The sequence below is a fragment of the Typopeltis vanoorti genome, chromosome 16, assembly GCF_054136105.1.
Source record: "Typopeltis vanoorti isolate ZY-2024b chromosome 16, IOZ_Tvanoo_1.0, whole genome shotgun sequence".
NCBI lineage: Eukaryota > Metazoa > Arthropoda > Arachnida > Uropygi > Thelyphonidae > Typopeltis > Typopeltis vanoorti.
Genome location: NC_143564.1, coordinates 59,242,679 through 59,262,201, shown reverse-complemented (window position 1 = coordinate 59,262,201; position 19,523 = coordinate 59,242,679). Strand labels below are relative to the sequence as shown.

At 36.5% G+C, this 19,523-nt stretch overlaps 1 protein-coding gene across 2 annotated transcripts in view; it reads left to right on the top strand.

Annotated features, from left to right (window-relative positions):
• Positions 1-19,523, top strand: part of raptor (regulatory associated protein of MTOR complex 1) — a 512,095-nt gene that overhangs the window by 300,380 nt on the left and 192,192 nt on the right. The window lies entirely within an intron of this gene.

Genomic DNA, 19,523 nt, shown 5'->3' with positions numbered 1-19,523 from the left:
CATGCACTATCAACATCCAGTCCTTGCAGTTTTACATGCCATGGCACTGAACCAATTAAACTTCTAAGCTTGTCATACTTACCAGCCTGATAATTCCACATGTACCCTGTCTTAATTGTAAATTCCACACCTTTAGCCGCCTCCCAAATCAAGACCTTATGATCACTCTCACCAATTGGTGGCAACGTGGTCATATTCGTTACAGCCAAATTCTCAGATGCAATTACTAGGTCAAGGACTCTCTGACCCTCTAGTATTTTCCATTACGTGCTGTCACAGATAGTTACTCCTTAATAGGGATAACTATCTGTTTTGTTGAGGGGGCTGTCAAATAATGAGAACAAATTTAAAATGTTTTAAGACTAAGAAGATTTTTTTTATCTTAAAAGAAACTTGTTTAATTTTTATTATTATTATTTTTTGTTATTTTTTATATTTTAATGGAAAAAATCACAAATTGTTGTTGATTTCAATGCTTAATGAATATTAGTAAATATATGCTTATCAGGGCAACTGCATTGATAGCACAGATCACATGCATCAGAACTATAAACTGGGGATTCCCTTATTCACACAATTCACTAATTTCATCTTGTTAGTCTGTGGTGTGCTGGTGTTGGTACGTGATGCCATTATGTGATCTATTCTACCTTTAAACCTCAGTATACTGCAATTCACACAGTTTGGGTGAATGGGCTCATACTGAAATTTGCAACTGTAGTACAAGACCCAAAGATGATTAACATCCTAAAGCGCATGACATCAAAACGCAAATTCAAGCTCCTATCATCTGCGTATGCAAACTTTCGAAATGAGCACAGTCTTGGGCATTTTCAACTCAGACTAAACACCTGAAAGAGTCCAAGACTGTGCTCATTTCTGACCTTGAAGTTCTGTACAACTATTACACCAAATGGTGGCCTAAATTCCTCTAAAACTGAAGTTTGCTCATTTCACTTGAACAATCATAAGTTGATAAATGACTGAAGGTCTCATTCAAAGGAGAAACTTTGAAGCACAACCCCAACCCAAAATATCTCGGAGTCATCTTAGATCACTCTTTAACCTTCAGGAAAGACCTGGAAAATGTCTGCCAAAAGCTGAAAACTAGGAATATCATCATCAGGAAGCATGTGTGTTTGTGCTGGGGGGCAGGAGCCAACACTTTAAAATCTGCTGCCCATGACCCAGTGTACTCTTGTGCAGAATACTTTGCTCCAGTGTGGTATTCATGTCACCATGTTAGTAAGGTAGATGTGCAACTTTACAATACCATGAGAATTATCATGGGTTGCATAAAGTCTACACTTGCTGAGTGGCTACCAATACTCTCTAACATCATGCCACCAGACATAAGGAGTGGATAAAATATATGGGAAATAACTTACCCATCCATGAGGACCTCCAAAATCTACCACCTATTTGCTTAAAGTCCCGTAACCCAATCTGGAAAACACTCAGTAACTAGATGCATATTCTCCCGAAACTGAATGGAAGAATCGCTGGCTCACTTGAACAATAAAAAATGGACACCTCATTACAGATCCCCACAACAGATGCCTCTGGCTTTTACCTGCCTAGACAACAATGGAGCACACTCAACTGCCTGAGGACAGGCCATGCCAGATGTGCTACCATGATGTACAAGTGGGGCTTGCGTCAATCCCCAACATGTGACTGTGGTGCTGATCAACAGACAGTCAATCATATTATCCAGGACTGCCCACTGCGATGTTTTAAGAGCACATTGATGGACCTGTTCCAGGCTACCCCGGATGCAGTCCAATGGATTAGAGACAATCAACTTAAATTTCTGATTTTTAGTATCTAGCTTTAGTATATATGTTCATTTTTTTCTGTTTTTATCTTTCTATTTGTACAAATCCAACTCATATACACCAAATGTATGTATGTATGTACCATTCCATATATCTGGGGTACATCCGAAAAATTGACAAAAATCCTAAAGAAATACAAACTTATAACCACTCAGACCATATAAAAATTGGTATTCTTTATCTACTCCACCAAAGACAAACCACATTCCCTAAACCTACCAGGTGTCTACTAGGTTCATTGCAGTTAGAAACTGTCAACCGTCTTACACTAAACAGGTAGTACAGCCAATATCAGAATTTCTGAATATGAGGACTACGTCTGATTCCACCAGTAGGGCTGCTCAGGACTTGCTGACCATGCTTTGCACATGACCACCACTACAGGACATGCTGGAAGAAGGCCACTCTATTATACCACAGCAAATACAAATGTAAAACACTATTCCTCAGATCTGCCTCAGCCCTGAAAAAACCTTCCAAATCTTAACAAATTTGGGTGCATGAGACTGGCCCAAATTTGGGAAGCACTCATCTTCAGATCTTCAGCCTGATGGCCAAGACTCCATCTAGTTCATTAGGGGGTGCCATTTAGGACTCTACTTTGGTTACCTTTCTTCATCCTCATTTGCCCAGTGTTAGTGTCTGCATGCACATATCATTGATTTTGTGTTCCCTGATGATGGCAATATCACATTGCAGAAATATAGGAAACTATTAATTAAAATTACATTAATTAATATTTTAGTATACATTGTTATTTCCTGAAAAAGAATAATTACTGATAGCTTAAACACTAAAGTATTTAAGGAATAGGAATATAATTAGGACCAAATGGTCCCAGTTATATTCCTATTTTTCTAAAAACTTGTGCTGCAGCACTAACACTTATTCAATAGCACATTAACAATTTTTTTATTCTTGAGTAGCTGTTTGTCTTGCAACATAAAAGACGATATGCAGCCCATTACAGAAAACAAATAAAGAAGATAAAAGTCAACCATTGACTTCTCACCACATTGAGTCCAGTTGATTAATTAGTGAGAAAGCATATTTAAATTTGCTATTTATGATCTAAAGCATGGAAAACTTTGGAGAAACTTGCAATTGCTCCTCACATTTCCATAGCATACGATTTACTCAGGAATTATATATACCCAGCTATCATTATATAATTGGCTTTTTACCCTTTTTAATCAGGTTTTTCCTTAAGTACATTACACCAGTACTATCCTCAACCTTCAGAAAGCTTGGTGACCTTTCTTGCTCAAGGTGTTTCCCCTGTCAATCTTCCATCATTTTAGAAATCCTAAATTTTCTGAATGTAGAATACTGCTGTCTTCCTACATTTGGGTGGTGGACCAGAGTCTTTTAGAAAGATATTTAATGTTGATGAAGCCTAAAACATTGCAGTTTGGCTAACTGAAGATCATTTTGACGCTAATATGTTCCCCCCCCCCCCCCCCTAAAAAAAATCTTTTGATTCTGTTGATGCTATTCCACAAAACTTTCATCCTTTTATTTTTCCACTTTTTGTTAAACATATATATATATAAAGAGAATATTCATATATTTCTTGTGTTAATTGTTTCCTGAACAGCACTGATGTGCTGTATATAGCTTCTGCAATCTCTTATGTGTGGGATTGATATATATATATATATATATATAGATATATCATAATTAAATTCCTGGTAAGGGTGTTATAGGTTATTGTGATAGTATCTTCTGAGTCTTTTTCATGCCATCCTGTCCACAAATACCTGTTATGCTAAATTTTCCTTTCTCATTCTGTTTTTTTTTCCTGACCATATCAACTGAGATTTGCTCCATTTACACGTTCCTGAATGCTGACATTGTCAGCTTCCTTGATATCCTAATTTTTAATAATTGTTATGGACTCCATCTGTTCATTTCTCCAATTCTTCTGTGAACTGGGGAATGATCAACTTGTTTTTATGTCTAACCCAGTTCTGAGATCTGTATGTTAAAATTGGTTTAAACTCTTGCCTATAGCTAGTTTGGTGTTTTGATTAATTTCCCTCTTATTCTATATAAAGTTATTCAGTTGAACCTCCATCACAATCTTTGCTTCCATATTTAATTTGCCATAAGCTGAAATATTTGCTTGCTCTGTAGATTCTCCTCCTGATTTAGGAAGTGGCTGATGTCTTCCATGATTCTACTTATTCATAGATCTTTTTACTGAAGACTTCCATTCCAGATTTGTTATAATAGTTATTCAGTTTAGTTACAGAAAGCTGCAGTATTTATTTTTGCACTAGTTAAGAGTATAATATCTGCATAAAAAGTAAAGAGGCATAATTAACATTTCCAATCCATTTTTGTAATCCATGTAGATGAAGAACAAGAGTGGAAATGGTATGCACACCAGTCTTACACCTGATTTTACAGAAAACCATCTTTATGTACCCTCCGCAATTTTAATTGAAGTATGTGGGGAGAGGAGGGGGGTGCAGCCTTTTATCATTGTCTACAAACATTTGCTATCCTCTCCAACCAATCTTAAAAATAAATTGCAGTAGACCGAGAATAGATGCAGTCATTAGTGTTTAAAATGTCCATAAATAGAAACATTCAGAACACATTATCAATGATTATTGTAGGTAGGGCAATCATCTGTCAAACTAAATGAAATGTTTTATGAATTAAGTTCTGGTTTTTTGGAATTTTGATGTTTCTGAGCACAGTATATAGATAACATTTTTTTCATGTAATTTTCTGCATGTTCTCATCTGTCAATTACCGAGACACTTGAAAATCTTTTACAGACTTGATATACTATATAATTGCTTTCTTTGTATCAGCTGTTCTACTGCAGTTTCTTTTTTCAGGCTGATTTTTTTCACTTCCATTCTCAGATAAAATATGAAATTGAAAATTGTTCCTCTTTCTCAGTTTCTGGAAATCTCTGGTAAACATACCAGAGATTTTGAAGACTTGAAACTAGTTGATTTGCCAGTTTTTACTGGTTATTCAGTAATGGTAAAATACTGTTTTTAATGCAGCATTCATAAGCATAACAGCATTAGGTGTTGATACTGCTGCTGGTTGGTGAGAATGATCATGAGGTGCTTGTTTGGGAAGTAATGAAACAAGAAAAGGTTGCTGTCAAAAATGCATATCAATGGAAGTATAAAGCAGGTGATTATAGAAAGCTTTACAGTCAGTTAGCATCAGTACATTGGGTAGATGAGCTGAGCAGAAAAGATGTTGACAATTCATGGAAACTTGCAAGGCAATATCTGACAAAAGCAATGTATAACTGCATACAAGGGTTAAGCGAGTAAATAGAGTAGGAGTGAAATGGATGAACAGTGAAATCAATCAAGCTGTACTGGAAAAGAAAATGCTGTGGAGGAGGTACAAGACAGTTGGTGGTGATTGGATCCATGAAGAGTATAAAGTGCAGGCTAGAAAGGTGATGAGCATGGTAAAGAAAGAAAAGGTGCAGTGTGAGAGGAGATTGGCTGGTCAGGCCAAGGTTAACTCACGGGAATTTTTCTGTTATATGGCAAGCAAGAGAGAGAATAATTATGGCAGGTTGACACTGGTAGATAGTCATGGCAGCAGAATAAGAGCTGCAAAGGATACAGTGGAATTACTGAATGAGCACTTTATCAGCATATATCATACTGGTGTAAATGATGTGGTGCAATATATAGAAGAGAGGCAAGTATTAGGAGGATTTGGAAGTGAAAGAATCGAAGGTATATCAGATGTTGATTGGGTTAGATGTTAATAAGGCTGTGGAATGAATGACATATCACCACGTATTCTTAAGGAATGCACACCACAGTTGGCTATGCCATGACCTGGTTCTTTAACGAAAGTCTTGCAGTAGGTAGGGTTCCTAAGGAGTGGAGAGAAGGCAAAATAGTATCACTCCACAATCATAGTTCTAGGACAGAAGTCTCTGATTATAAACCAGTCTGTATAACTGTGGTTGTGGTCAAGGTGTTCGAGAGATTGGTTAGGAATAGAACAGAGGATTGGTTGATGCCCATAGCATTCTTTATGATGGTCAGCATGGATTTGTAAAGGGTAGGTCCGTTTTAGCAAATTACTTGCATTTTATGATAAGGTAACATGTGTTAGATAAGGGAGAATCATATACAATTATATTCTTGGACTTTGCAGAAGCGTTTGATAGATTACCACATAAGTTCGTGTACAAGCCGCAGAGGATGAGAATAGATAGTATATTGGTTAGAGGGATTGGTGATTGGCTCTGAACAATACCAGCAGGCTGTGTATGATGGGTAGTGTCTCAAAAAAAGGAGGGTAACCAGTGGCTTGCCCCAGGGTTCTATTCTTGGGCCCATGCTGTTTAACTTGTTTGTAACCGGTATATCAAAAGCGTTTGAGAGATTACCACATAAGTTGGTATACAAGCTGCAGAGGATGAGAGTAGATAGTATATTAGTTAGAGGGATTGGTGATTGGCTCTGAACAATACCAGCAGGTTGTGTATGATGGAGCAGTGTCTCAAAAAAGGAGGGTAACCAGTGGCATGCCCCAGGGTTCTATTCTTGGGCCCCCTGCTGTTTTAACTTATTTGTAACCAATATATCTCGTGGACTGACTGGAGATCTTCAGTTGTTTGCTGATGACATTGTTGGGAAGAATTATAAGTAGCACTGATTTGAATAGACTTTTTACTTGGACAAAGGATTGGGGTTGCAGATTTAATATCAATGAGTCCAAGGTGTTGCATTTTGGAGTGCAGAAATATAAGGCTGTGTACTATAACAATGGCACTGTACTACTGGAAGAGTGATGATTGACTGCAGACTGAAGTTTAGATGGAAGATAGAGGCAAATAGAATGAAAGAGAGCAAGAGAAGTTAGCTTGTGAAGTCTGAAGCCGGATCATATATTAGATTATGAATTAGAGGGCATATTGCTAGTGTTGCAAAGGCTGCACATCGTAGTGCTACTATGTATAAAGCACTGGTCAGACCACACTTGGACTATTGTGCTCAAATCTGGTCACCTGGTTTTCAGTGAGATGTGGAGACATTGGAAAGGGCCCAGAGGTGAGTGACTGCCAATATCTATACTTTGGACTGCAGGCTGTGGAGAGAGGTTGAAAAAATGTGGATTGCAGAGTTTGGTGGGTAGGAAGAAAAGAGGTGATATGATACTGACATTTAAGTTAGTGAGAGAATTTTATCAGATTAATCCACATGAGATTATAAAAAGAGTACAAAACAATAGGAGAAAAACCAGAGGTCATTCCTGGAAGTTATGTAAGAGCATGGTGAAGAGAAGTGAGGAGTAGATTTTTTACATGGAAAATTGTCATGGAATCAAACACATTACCAGAACGTGTTGTTAATGCAAGGAGTGTTAAGGATTTTAAGATTCAATATGATAAATATGTTGTCAGTTGAATGAACCCACCATGATGAGTCTGCTGACTCCATGGAGGATGTAATAATAGTAGTGATATTTTCGTATTTGGCATTTGAAAATATGGAGTTCATACTAAATTCAGCATGCATATAATGATCAACTTTACTGGTTGATTACACTGAGTAGATCTCTTATAATTTGTTTCAAGGTGCAAACTATGCATCATATGCAGAAGTTAAAAAAAAAATATATATATATAGCACATTAATGCTGAGTGTAGATATTTGAAGTAATGTGTTGTCATATTTCTTGAACACCTGAAGGTTATCTTTTCGAAATACAGAAGTGAGGATGACTGTTCTGAAGGATAGATGCAAATAGAATGAAAGAGAGCAAGAGAAGTTAGTTTGTGAAGTGTGAAGCTGGTGTAAATTGATGTTGACTGGCAGCTGCACTTGTAACTGCACTGTAGCAAGAATAGGAGGGATTGTGGCAAGTTCAGCTGAACATTGTCTACAAAAGTATCAGTAGAAGAGACATAAAGAAGAAGCCAATTACTTGTGAGAGAGAGAGAGTAGTTGGAGCAAAACCAGTGAGAGAGTGGTTATCAATTTGAATAACTGATTTCAAGTAAGAGTAATAAGAATAATGCTTGTCCAAAAGTTTCTGGAAATCTCATAAACAGGCTTATGAATTGGTTTTAACATCACTAAACTTAATAAATAACAAATAAGCAAGATGTTTATTTGTTATTTATTCAGTGCACACTCTCACACTAATTATTCAACCAGGCAGTCCATGTGGCATGATATGAAGGAGGCATGGACTGCCTGGTTGAATAATTAGGTTGAATAATTGTTATTCTAATTGAATAATTAGAATAACAACTGGACCTAAAATAATACATGAGAAGTCTCCCAAAATGTTACCTGTTGGTAACTCTTTGGGAGACTTCTAATCACCTGGAATCCAAGCGTATTAGATAGCTGGGGTACTGTCAAGTCATGCTTGGATTGGAATCTTGGCACTGCCTTTGTGGAAGTTGTGTCCACTGTCCTTCACCTTACTGTATACCCCCTACTCCCTAACTTTTTCCCAGTGCTCCCAAAATTGCATCTTTACTGTTTCAAAAGATATATTTCGGTGATTACACCACATTTTTTTTATTCAGTTATATAAAACACTGAAATACTAGTTCCTGACAATAATGTTTTATATAACTGAATAAAAAAAAAAATGTGGTGTAATCACCGAAATATATAATAAATTTAGTTTAATCCTTTATCCAAGTGTGAGCAAATAAAGTCTGTGCCAGAAAGTATCTTCAGGACTGGAGTAAGGTGGTACAACCAGGGTTCAGTCCTGAAGATACTTTCAGGCACAAACTTTATTTGCTCACACTTGGATAAAGGATTAAACTAAATTTATTATACTCTAACCAAGTGAAAAATAAACTTTCAACATCTTTCTCTAAATCCAGAGTAATTTATTAAAAAAGGGTGGCACACCATTTGGCAACTCTTATAGATAGAAATGACCTGCTAATGCTTCTGCCTGGTATCTCCACTTGGGCCTGGCTCCCACTGAAGAGACCTCAATAAAGGTTGAAACTAGTCTGGGTTGTGGTCCTTCCCTTAATGCATAACATTAGACATATCCGCAAGGAAATGTGTTTTGCATTATGGGAGATACTGAGATAGGAGTGTTGGTAGCTTGCTCCACCTTTGCAACGAGTTGTCCTGGTGTTGTACCACCTTACCCCAGTCCTGAAGATACTTTCAGGTGCAAACTTTATTTGCTCACACTTGGATAAAGGATTAAACTAAATTTATTATACTCTAACCAAGTGAAAAATACTTTCAACACCGAAATATATCTTTTGAACCAATTAGCCACAGAAGTCTACGCCTGCAATCTTTACTGTTGTTAAAATAGTCTCCTACAAAAACCAACAAAAATTTCAAAAAATAAAAAAAATAATTTAAAAAATACCAAAATATTCCATAAAACGAAATACTCTATTAAAATAAAAATAAAAAAACTTTCACATCGACTTTACCAACATCAGTGTTGTACATCACCACCAATTCGGTATCCAAATTGGATCTGTTATTAATCACTGAATATCAGTGATCAGAATAGTGACTGTTTACGTTTGTTTTAATACAGCTGAAGATGAAAATTTGCAGCTGTATTAATGACTATACTGACATTTTTTATTATGTATCTTTGAAAATTGACTTTCATACACCCTAATCAACCTAACAGCGAGATAATCTTCATTGGAGATTTTAGCATCCTCAAATGTGACTGGCTCCCTATCTCTACCTTCACAGACCAATGTGGAAGAGAAGCTGAATTGTTTGCTGTAATAATAATCTTGCACAAATTATTAACCCAACTACTGGAATTCCAAAGTTTTCCAGTCTTTCTAAGGAAGAGCTAGTTTTCCAAACTAGCTCTTCCTTCAAATACACCTTTTGTGTTAGCTCTTTATTAGGCAACTCTGACCATAACCTTATTCATGTTTCTTTCTCCACAGATCATTCTTATCCAGCTAATTTTCAACATTCCTCTGCCTTCTTTCCATGTCTGATCATTGCTGTTCTTTGCTTCTGTTCTCCTGATCCAAGTGCTTGCTCTGATTTAGCAGCTAAAATTGTTCTTGCTGGAATCATTGTGTTTATTCCCCATTCCACTGAAAATCTGAGTCTTAGTTTCCCAACAAATGCTAAAGCAGTCCAAAATAAAACTGCAGAATGTGCTCAATGGCTCAAGTTAACAACTGTTATAATACCTTTACTTCCTGGTTATTATATATATATATATATATATATATATTATATGTTCCACTGCTCACTCATACACAGTTATTTCCCTTCTATCCTTTTGTAATAAGTTTCCAATAAGTCTAGCAAATCAGCTATCACTCTTCTATCCTTAAACAAACTAAAATTTAGGCCGCTCTTAAGTTTAATCACGTGTAATTCATTCACTCATAAGGGCTTTGTCTAAGTATGGGACAAGGCCTTAAAATCTATTCTCTGAGACAGTCTGCCTGTTAAATATTGACGAATTTATATTTTGCTGCACCAGCCAGCCGATATATAGGATAGATGAGACTTATCCAAGGTGGCTCTCTCAGAGTAATACACAGTAATAAACTTTCTAACACTAATTCAACTAATTTCAATTTGCTTTGTCTTTGCATACAGTCGTGGTCTAAAAAATAAACTTATATTCATATATCTCTCCTGCTAGGTTCGATAATAATTTTATGAGTGGCTATTTGAATTCATAAGACAGGCTAGATTCAGGCGAATGCTATAAAACATATTTATTTAGGTTTAAAAGATATACATGAGAAAATTAAAGTACATGGTTAACTTAATCACTTTCCTAGTAAAATTCTGATATCATTTCTAACACAAGAATACATGCATAATAACTAGATCCCCAGAGTATTTCTATAAACATACAAACTTCAGGCTTAATTTAACATTATCTTCCATCATTCTCTGGTCTCTACACATATCTCACAATATATCTCAGTTATCTCAAACACAGATCCCATCTGGGAGACATTCTTCAAAACAGGGACAGGCACTGCCAAATTGGGATAATCTCTAAAATTCTCTACAGCATGTCCATACACAAACTAACCTATAGAGTTCACACAAATCTTTAATAGGAATTCAGATACTGTAACATTTTTACATTACCGTCCCATGGAATGATTTTCTGTTCTATCCGCAGCCTTGTTTGGACATCAAGGCACCTTTGTTCTGTGATTCTCTGGGTCACTTACGATAACAGCACGGCCTGGTTCCCCGAGTCGATAAGGCGATGTGCCGCTCTGGACTTTCTCTGGTACCGCAGGCACACATCTGGATTACCGGTCACTCGATATGGCATAGCTACTCTGTTATGAAGAGATAGATAACCTTTCCTCACAAACATCGATAGGCCTTTTACGACTTCACAGCCGACCCGGAAACTTCATGTTGTCGAGAGCGCTGGCCAACGTCCATGAGCGCAGGAAACAGGAACCAAAAAGCCACGTGTGGGGGGAGCTTGACCCTTATATTCTTCCCTTTTTTCCTCGGAGATTCTTGCACTTAGCTACGTTTTTTTACCACACGGCACTCGCCCACGTGTGCTGGCACTCTTCTGAGAATGCGTTCTCACTTCATTTTCCTTATAATTTCTCTTTCCCTTAGGCCGTACGCTATTCTAGAGGGCTAAAGTGTGACCTTTGGACTTTGGCTTACATTTAACTTGCATTCATATGATACATGAAATGGGATACTCTAATTAAATTATAATCTTATGTAAATTTCTCTATTTGACTCTGTACAAACAGGTTAAATCTCACATTTCTTATGCTAATATTTCTTCAGTTTTGCCTTAAAGTTATAATATACAATTTTATTTCCTTGCCAAAGCACAACATTCTCTGTCTACAATCAAAGATAGTTGTTCCTGAATAGAATTAATCTTTTATCCCAATTTTTGATTATTCAGGACACAACACAACTCCAGTCTTCCACTCACCCTACAATCCATAATAGCTTAAATACTAACAAATAATTGAAAGAAGTGAGCAAGCCTATTGCCAAAACGCACTAGGCTTGCTTCCTTATCAAATGGCAAAACCTTTTCTGATCCTTTGTCAAGGCTGTTTTGTCAAGCTACTACCCTACTATGTTTCACCCCCCTCTCTCTCATAATCATTTCCTAAAGATAGGTAAGCCTCTTAGCATCATTTCCTTCAATACTTGTTCAGATGAACAAGGAAAATCTTTCCATGAATCAGTTGCATTATACCTTCTCTTATCTTTTGTCAGAAGGATAACAGGAGAATACCCAGTATTGATACTAAGTTATCTGGCCCTCCAGTTTTACTAAGTGCTTTAGCACCAGAAATAAACACATCCATTCTGTATTGTCCTTCCTCATCTCAGTACTCCGAAAAGTGATGGAGAAAGCCATCAATAAGTAGTTCTTTACTGCAAATACCCATCAGTTAGTGATCATCAGCATTGTTTTTTTCCATTTAAAGATTTGGAGAAACTCGTGTTCAGTCTTAAGACATATGAAGCATTTGACCAAATCTGGCATCATGGACTTCTTCCCTTCCCAAGCCACCATCTTTTTGTCATCCTTTGTGAGTGGATGGTTCCCTCTTTCATTTCATTTTTCCACAAATATCAAAGTACTCCAAGGCTTTTTGTTTTCAGCTATACTTTCTTTTATATATATATATATATACAGGGTGTTCGGGATAAATTTGACAGTTTCGTAAGGAAAAAGAAAATCTTCTTTGTATCTATTAAATTTAATGAATTGACAAAAAAACATTACAGGCAGAGTTAATTACAATACTATCAACAAGATTTACTCAAAATAACCACCATTAGCATCGATCACAGCTTCAATTCTGCTTCGGAACCTCGAACAAGCTGATGCTACAGTCTCCCTGGGAAGGGCCGCAAAAACTGTTTTAATTTTATCCATTAACTGGGCTTTTGTATTACTGGAAGTGCGATTGGTGTCTTTTTCAACTGCGCCCCATACAAAATAATCCATGGGGTTAAGGTCTGGGGAGTTTGGAGGCCAAACATTTGGACTGGTGAAGTCGTAGAAATTTTCAGACAACCATTTTTGACTTTTCCCAGAGGTGTGGCAAGGGGCCGAATCCTGCTGCCATACATACGGCCTACCATTGGCTACCCTTGTTATCCAGGGCTTGACTACAGTTAGCAACTCCACGAACAAAGCCCGAATTCCAATGCCAGGGTTCTTCAACACCTGTTCCTGCAGATTTGCGAGGAATTCTGCTGTACGAACGCAATCAGATCGTCTGCTAGGGATCTTTCTTCTTGCTACATCCTCGTAGTCACCATTGCAAGTCTCTAGTTCATGCCTGATTATTTTTACTGTATTCAGGGAGCATTGGGCAGCAGTCGTAATATCCTTATTTTGATGGCGGGCACGAATCATCATGATACAAGTTATTCTCTTCCATGATTCAGGTGGGTTCCAGCTATCCATCCTTTCTGACATCTTGTATATGAATGAAGAAGGGTCCAAACTTTTAAATGAAGAGAAGTGTGTGTTAATACATGTAACTTACGGAAAAATATAATTAATTATAAATATGTCAAATTTATCCCGAACACCCTGTATATATATATATATCAATGAATTTGACAATTCTATTCGTAGCTTTGCTGATTACAGCATGCTCCATTCCTCTTAGTCATTCATAAAATCTTGTAGTATTCTGATGACTTAATCTTCATAGATCTATTGTGATTGAAGGCTTAAACACCACCTTTTAGCCATTCTTGGGGGTGAAGACAATTTAGTAAATTTTAATGCTACCAAAACACAATTCTGTGATATTTCCTGGAAGAAAGACCATGCTTTACTCTCTCCACTTTTGATAACATTCTGCTCACCAATGAAACATGTTTTTCTCTTTTTTGGGTGACTTCCAAGTCTAGCCATTCTTGGTATAAACACTTCATGCCCTTAGCCTCTTCTGCCTCCAAAAAAGCCCGGTATTCTTTTTCATTTTTAACATTCTCTCTTCTGCTCTGCTTGTAATTTTTCATAAATACAAAGCCAACCCCATCTTACAGTACTGTTCTTGCATCTGGAATGGGATACCAGACTTCCTTCTTAATGCTTGATTCTATCCTAACAGGAGTTATTTGCTTAATATATATGATGCCCTCCCCCACCTCTCCTAATCTCCATTTTAATATGCCCTGGTTGGCCTAGTGGTATCTGCTCTTCAGCCAAACGGCTGTGGGTTTGAATCCTGCCATGGACGTTTGTTTGTGAAAATACTAGTGGTGGTGGTCGGCAGTAGCTGGTGTTGGTGTAGATGATGAAGGTAGTTACTGCTGGTGGAGTGGTGGAGACAGAGAGTTGTAGAGTACGTACCCTCCCTCGATGAGTCTTTGAACTCCCTGGAGGTGTTATATAATGATAATAATAATTTGCTTTTCCATAGATACCACCGTCTTTCCTTTTTATTATGTTTCTGTTGTATTTCCATAGACAATGCTGCTCCACCAAACTCTCACCACAATTCTTCCACTTCCCTATATTCATGTGCTAACATGAGCAACTGCTGGTCAACACCCATGTACGGTTCAGCTCCAAACTTAATAAACCACCTTCTCATCCTCTTCTTTCATTCTATATACCACTGTCCTTTGCAACAGTTTTCTCCATACCATTTCCTCCTGTTATATATATAATTTGAGAAGTGGTATAAGAAGTATAATATATGAGAAGTAGATGTATGTTTCAAGTAACAAGAGAGGTCAGGTGACATATAAAAGTCATCATCAAATTCCTGACATATACCATCAAGGGGTGTACAGGTTATGACAGTACTACATGAAAAATTTATATCATTACTAACTTCCTGTCTACAGTTATCCTCCAAATCAATCGTATATTTCTGTCTTCTAAGGCAGAATTCTAATGTCAAGTTCTTTCCTAATATCCTCATTTTTAATATGATATTGCCATTGATGGCATCTGTTCACACCACTAATCTTCCTCAGGACTCATATCTGCAGTCTCTAGTTTTTGGTCAAGTGTTTTATTTCTAACCCAGCTCTCAGATCCATAGTTAAAATTGGTTTGAAAAGTGTCTTGTATACAACTAATAATTTAATGTTTTGACTAATCTCTCTCTTATTCCATATAAATTTATTCAGTTGACTTCCTACCATACCAGCTTTGTTGATTCTTTGTCTATTTCCATATTTAATTCCATCTTCACTAAAAATCATGCCTAAAAAGCTGAAATGTTTTACTTGTTCTATAGGATCTCCATTCAAACACAGTTGACATTTTCAACAATTCTGCCTATTTTCATTGTCTTTGTCTTGTTATTGCTGACCTTCATATCATATCTATTACAACAGTTATTCAATTTAGTCCGGAAATCTAGCAAACTTGTAGCAGATTTATTTAGAAATATAACATCGTATGCATAAAGCAAAGAGCTGACATTAACATCTCCAATTTTGATATCAGGTTTAATACCACTTTCCTTCATAATGTGATCCATATAGATAACGAGTCTTGTCTGATACCAGATTTAACATTAAACCATCTTCTTGTACTTCCTTCAATTCTAACTGTTGATTTACAACTCAAATAAAGACTAAGTATTGCTTGATATAATGCCCCACTGACACCATACAAATGTAGTGTTTTGAATAACTTCTCTCTTGGCACCTGATCATATGTGTTTTCCATATCTACAAAACTTATCTACAAAAAAAAAAAACAGATCTTTGTTATATTCCTACGATTTCTCAACTATTTGTCATAAAGTGAAAATCTGATCCTGACAGCTCTGTTTGTCCTGAATCCAGCTTGTTCTTCACCAAGCTTCCCACAATCCTTCTCAACTGTTTCTCAAGTATACTTGCATAAATCTTACCAGGAACACTCAATAGAGAAATACCTCTGTAATTCTCACAATAAGTTTTGTTTCCCTTTTCATATATTGGTACTATGAGAGCTCTTCTCCAATCATCTGGAATTCGTCTCTCTGTCCAGGTCTTCTGAACTATGCAATGCAGCCATTGCAACACTTTTATGCCTCCATACTCGAGCATTTCTGGTCAAATATCATCTACTGCAGGTGCCTTCTCCACATTTCAGGCTTTTGATGTTTTTTTCTACTTGAAGTATGGATATGTATTTCTGATTGCATGCGTGGTCAGGGTTTTTTATCACAGTGCTGTCACTGCTTTTTTCATTTAGCAATTTTTCGAAGTAATTACTGTATACATCAAGGATTTCAGTTTTCATGTCACCTTTATCATCTCTAATTCCTTTAACAGCATTCTTTCCTCCATTTCTGACCTTCTTCAATAACCTCCAGAATATCTTGCCACCTTCTTGATGTTTATTTTCTATGTCCCTACCAAAGTGGTCCCATGACTTTTGTTTAGCTAGTTTTACACAGTGTTTAGCTTTCTTACATTTGTCTCTGTATTCTCTAAGAGCACAAGCTGACTTATTTGCCAGGAACTTTTGATATGCATTCTTCTTTTCCTTCAATGCCTCTTTAACTTCATGTGTCCACCATGGAGTTCTGATTTTTCTATCCTTGCAGACAACCTCACCACATGCCTCTCTGGCTGAATCAATCAATGTTTTCTTCAGAGCTTACCATAGAATCTCCAAGGTTTTTTTCCTGTTCTCAAACTGTTTCATTTTTTTTTTTTTTTTGAATAATGTTTGTGTTTTAGTCTACAGTTCACATCTGATAACTGCTCAACTTTTATTGGCTTTAAATCTTTCTTACATGTTATTCTTTTCAGTATGAAATTCAATTTTATCCTGCTCAAGACTAAATGGTTATCATTTTCAAATGCTCAGTACACTCTAGTGTCCTTCACCAGAGAGAAAACATCACTATCAACAGTTACATAGTCATTATTACAATGAAACCTATAAAGTATTCATGACTAAATAAACGCACATAACCACAGTAATAAGTTTTAATAAGTAAACATTTCATCCTAAGTGTCATAGGACATTGTCAGTACAGTTAATTCAAACAATACTAGGAATAACATAAAGTTAGAGCGCATGATTACAATGGAATCACGATATGCGTGCAGTAGCGTGTTATAGAATTAATTTAAAATATAGCTGGAGAAAAAAATAGATTACATTAAAATAAGATAACATATATAAACGTTATTTTATACAATTTTGTATGACAATTTCTCATACTTTTGGTATTGTAAGAATGTCATTGCAGTTTGGATTTGGTCTGTGACATAGGGCTTCAGCACTTTCTTTATATAAACGTTCATGCTTATATAAAGATCTATGTAGAAGTTTGGTCTTTTTCCAATGGATCTTATTGTTTGGGTTTTAAACTCCATGTTGTGTGAGGGCAAATTTCTGTGGTTTGATAAGATGGATGTGGTCTTGATGTTCCGAAATGCTTTTATGAAAAGATCTACATGTCTGTCCATAGTGAGACAATTTTCAGGAACATGGAACCTCGTATACACACCAGGTATTATCAGAGGTGAGAGTTTGTCTTTAGGAGAAGGTTATAAGTTATAGATTTGGTTGATTGGTTTGTAGGTAGCAGCAAGTCTGTATTTGTTCATAATTTTTGAAGGATGTTTGGAGATGCCTTTGATATAAAGTATAGGAATCCTATGGTCTTGTTCTTGTCTAGGTTGATGTGTGGGGAAGTGACTGATGATTTTTTTATTTTGAGTTGTTTTAGGATTGTATCCATTTAGTATGGCTGTATTTTTGATTATTTCCAATTCTTGGTTTAGAGATTCTTCAGTGGAGCAGAATCTGTGTGCTCTGGTTACTAATGATGCCAAATTTTTGAGATGGATGATGAGCATAAGAATTGTGAATGTAGCTCCCTCTCAATGTTGGCTTGCGATAGACAGAAGTGGAGTTGGAACCATCTTATTTTCTTTGGATGTGTAAATCTATAAAGGAGATACCCTGTGAAGATTCTTTTTCTAGCATGAATTTGATGCGAGGATGAAGACGTTTTTTTTTTTTTTTTTTTATCTAGAAACAGGTGTAGTTCTTGTTCAGAATGACCTCAGACAGCAAAGACATCATCAACATATTTGTATAAGGTCTTGATCAGGTCTTAGTATGCACAGATTTGATCCTTTGGTTGTCATGGTGATGAGGATATATTAGAAAGGATCCAGAGAAGCTTCATCCCCACTCAGCAAATTTCTGTTTAGAGCATTTTGAAAGCAAAGTTCTCAACACAGCCACACAATCAACAGTTTAGTTGCACTGTGTTTGCTGTTTGGCCTCATGATCCAGACATACTAGATATATTTTTGGTACATCTTAACAGCCAACATTATTATTATTATTATTATTATTATGTAACACCTCCAAGGAGTCCAAAGACTCATCAAGGGAGGGTACTTTACAACTCTCCGTCTCCACCACTCCAGTAACCGTAACTACCTTCATCATCTACACCAACACCATCTACCGCCGACCATCACCACTAGTATTTTCACAAACATCCATGCCCATGGCGGGATTCGAACCTGCAACCTTTTGGCTAAAGAGCAGATACGCTAACCACTCGGCCAACCAGGCCGGCTAAAAAAAAAACATCCTAAAATAAACTTCACCATAGAAAAAGAAAGTAACAATAGTCTATACACAGTCAATAGTGAAATTGCTTCCTTTTAACTCTTACTCACCAACCCAAGGTTATTTGTTCAAATGACACAGCCTTTGAAATTGACTCTTGGGACCTTCTTAACACCTTTTTGGACAATGACTACAGCCCATATAAAATAAATCAAATATTACATGCACCTCCCATCCCTCCTACACTGATAATGTTAAGGATACATCAGAAAAAATAGTCAAGTTCTTTGTGCATATGATCTCAATACCACTTTCAAACCTTTCATTCAACTAGCTACTTTTATATGTTCTCCTAAAGATCAATTACATCTTTTTGAATGTCTGGGAGTATAAAGTTCCTTGTGCCTGCAAGTTAATCTATTTTGGACAGACTGGTGGATCAATTAACATATGTCTTCAAGAACATAAAACTTTCACCCGAGATCATCTGTATGGCAAGTTGAAATTGGCAGACCATGGTCTGGATACTCCATATAGGATCAGATGAAGAAAAACATCTTTTATTACAGGTCTGAAAGGCTATTCTTAGAATCAACATCAGCTATGAAGCACTCTCCCAAGCTCAACAAGTATGGTTGCATTAATTTACCTAAGATCTGGGAGACTGTCTTTAATATCTAATAGCTGGGCTTCTCTGAATTAACTTTGTAGTTATCTGACCCATGGAGGACACTATGTAAGGACTTGAGGCATCAGTTACTTGGTGGCGCACAGCACTAAACTTGGTGGTTTAGTGCTGTGTACCTGTCACTTTCATTGTGCTCTGATGATGCTGGGTAGAAAATCAGTGAAATATTCGTGAGTTTAATAAATGTATATATATATTTTTTCTCTTGGTGTTATACTGTTAAGCTTTATTATGGATAATGAACAACACCTAAGCCTTTCTTTATGAATGTTAATTTCCTTTTTTTTTCTCCACTCTAAGGTATGCCATCCCTCCTGTAGAGAAAATGCTCATTCACTTTATCCATATTCTTGGTTTCCACTGAGGCATTAATTCTTTAAGAACACCATCTTTATATTGGCTGTTATTCAGAAATACCATTTCTTGTTATAACATTGCTCTGCTGAAATAAGATGAGGAATTTTCAA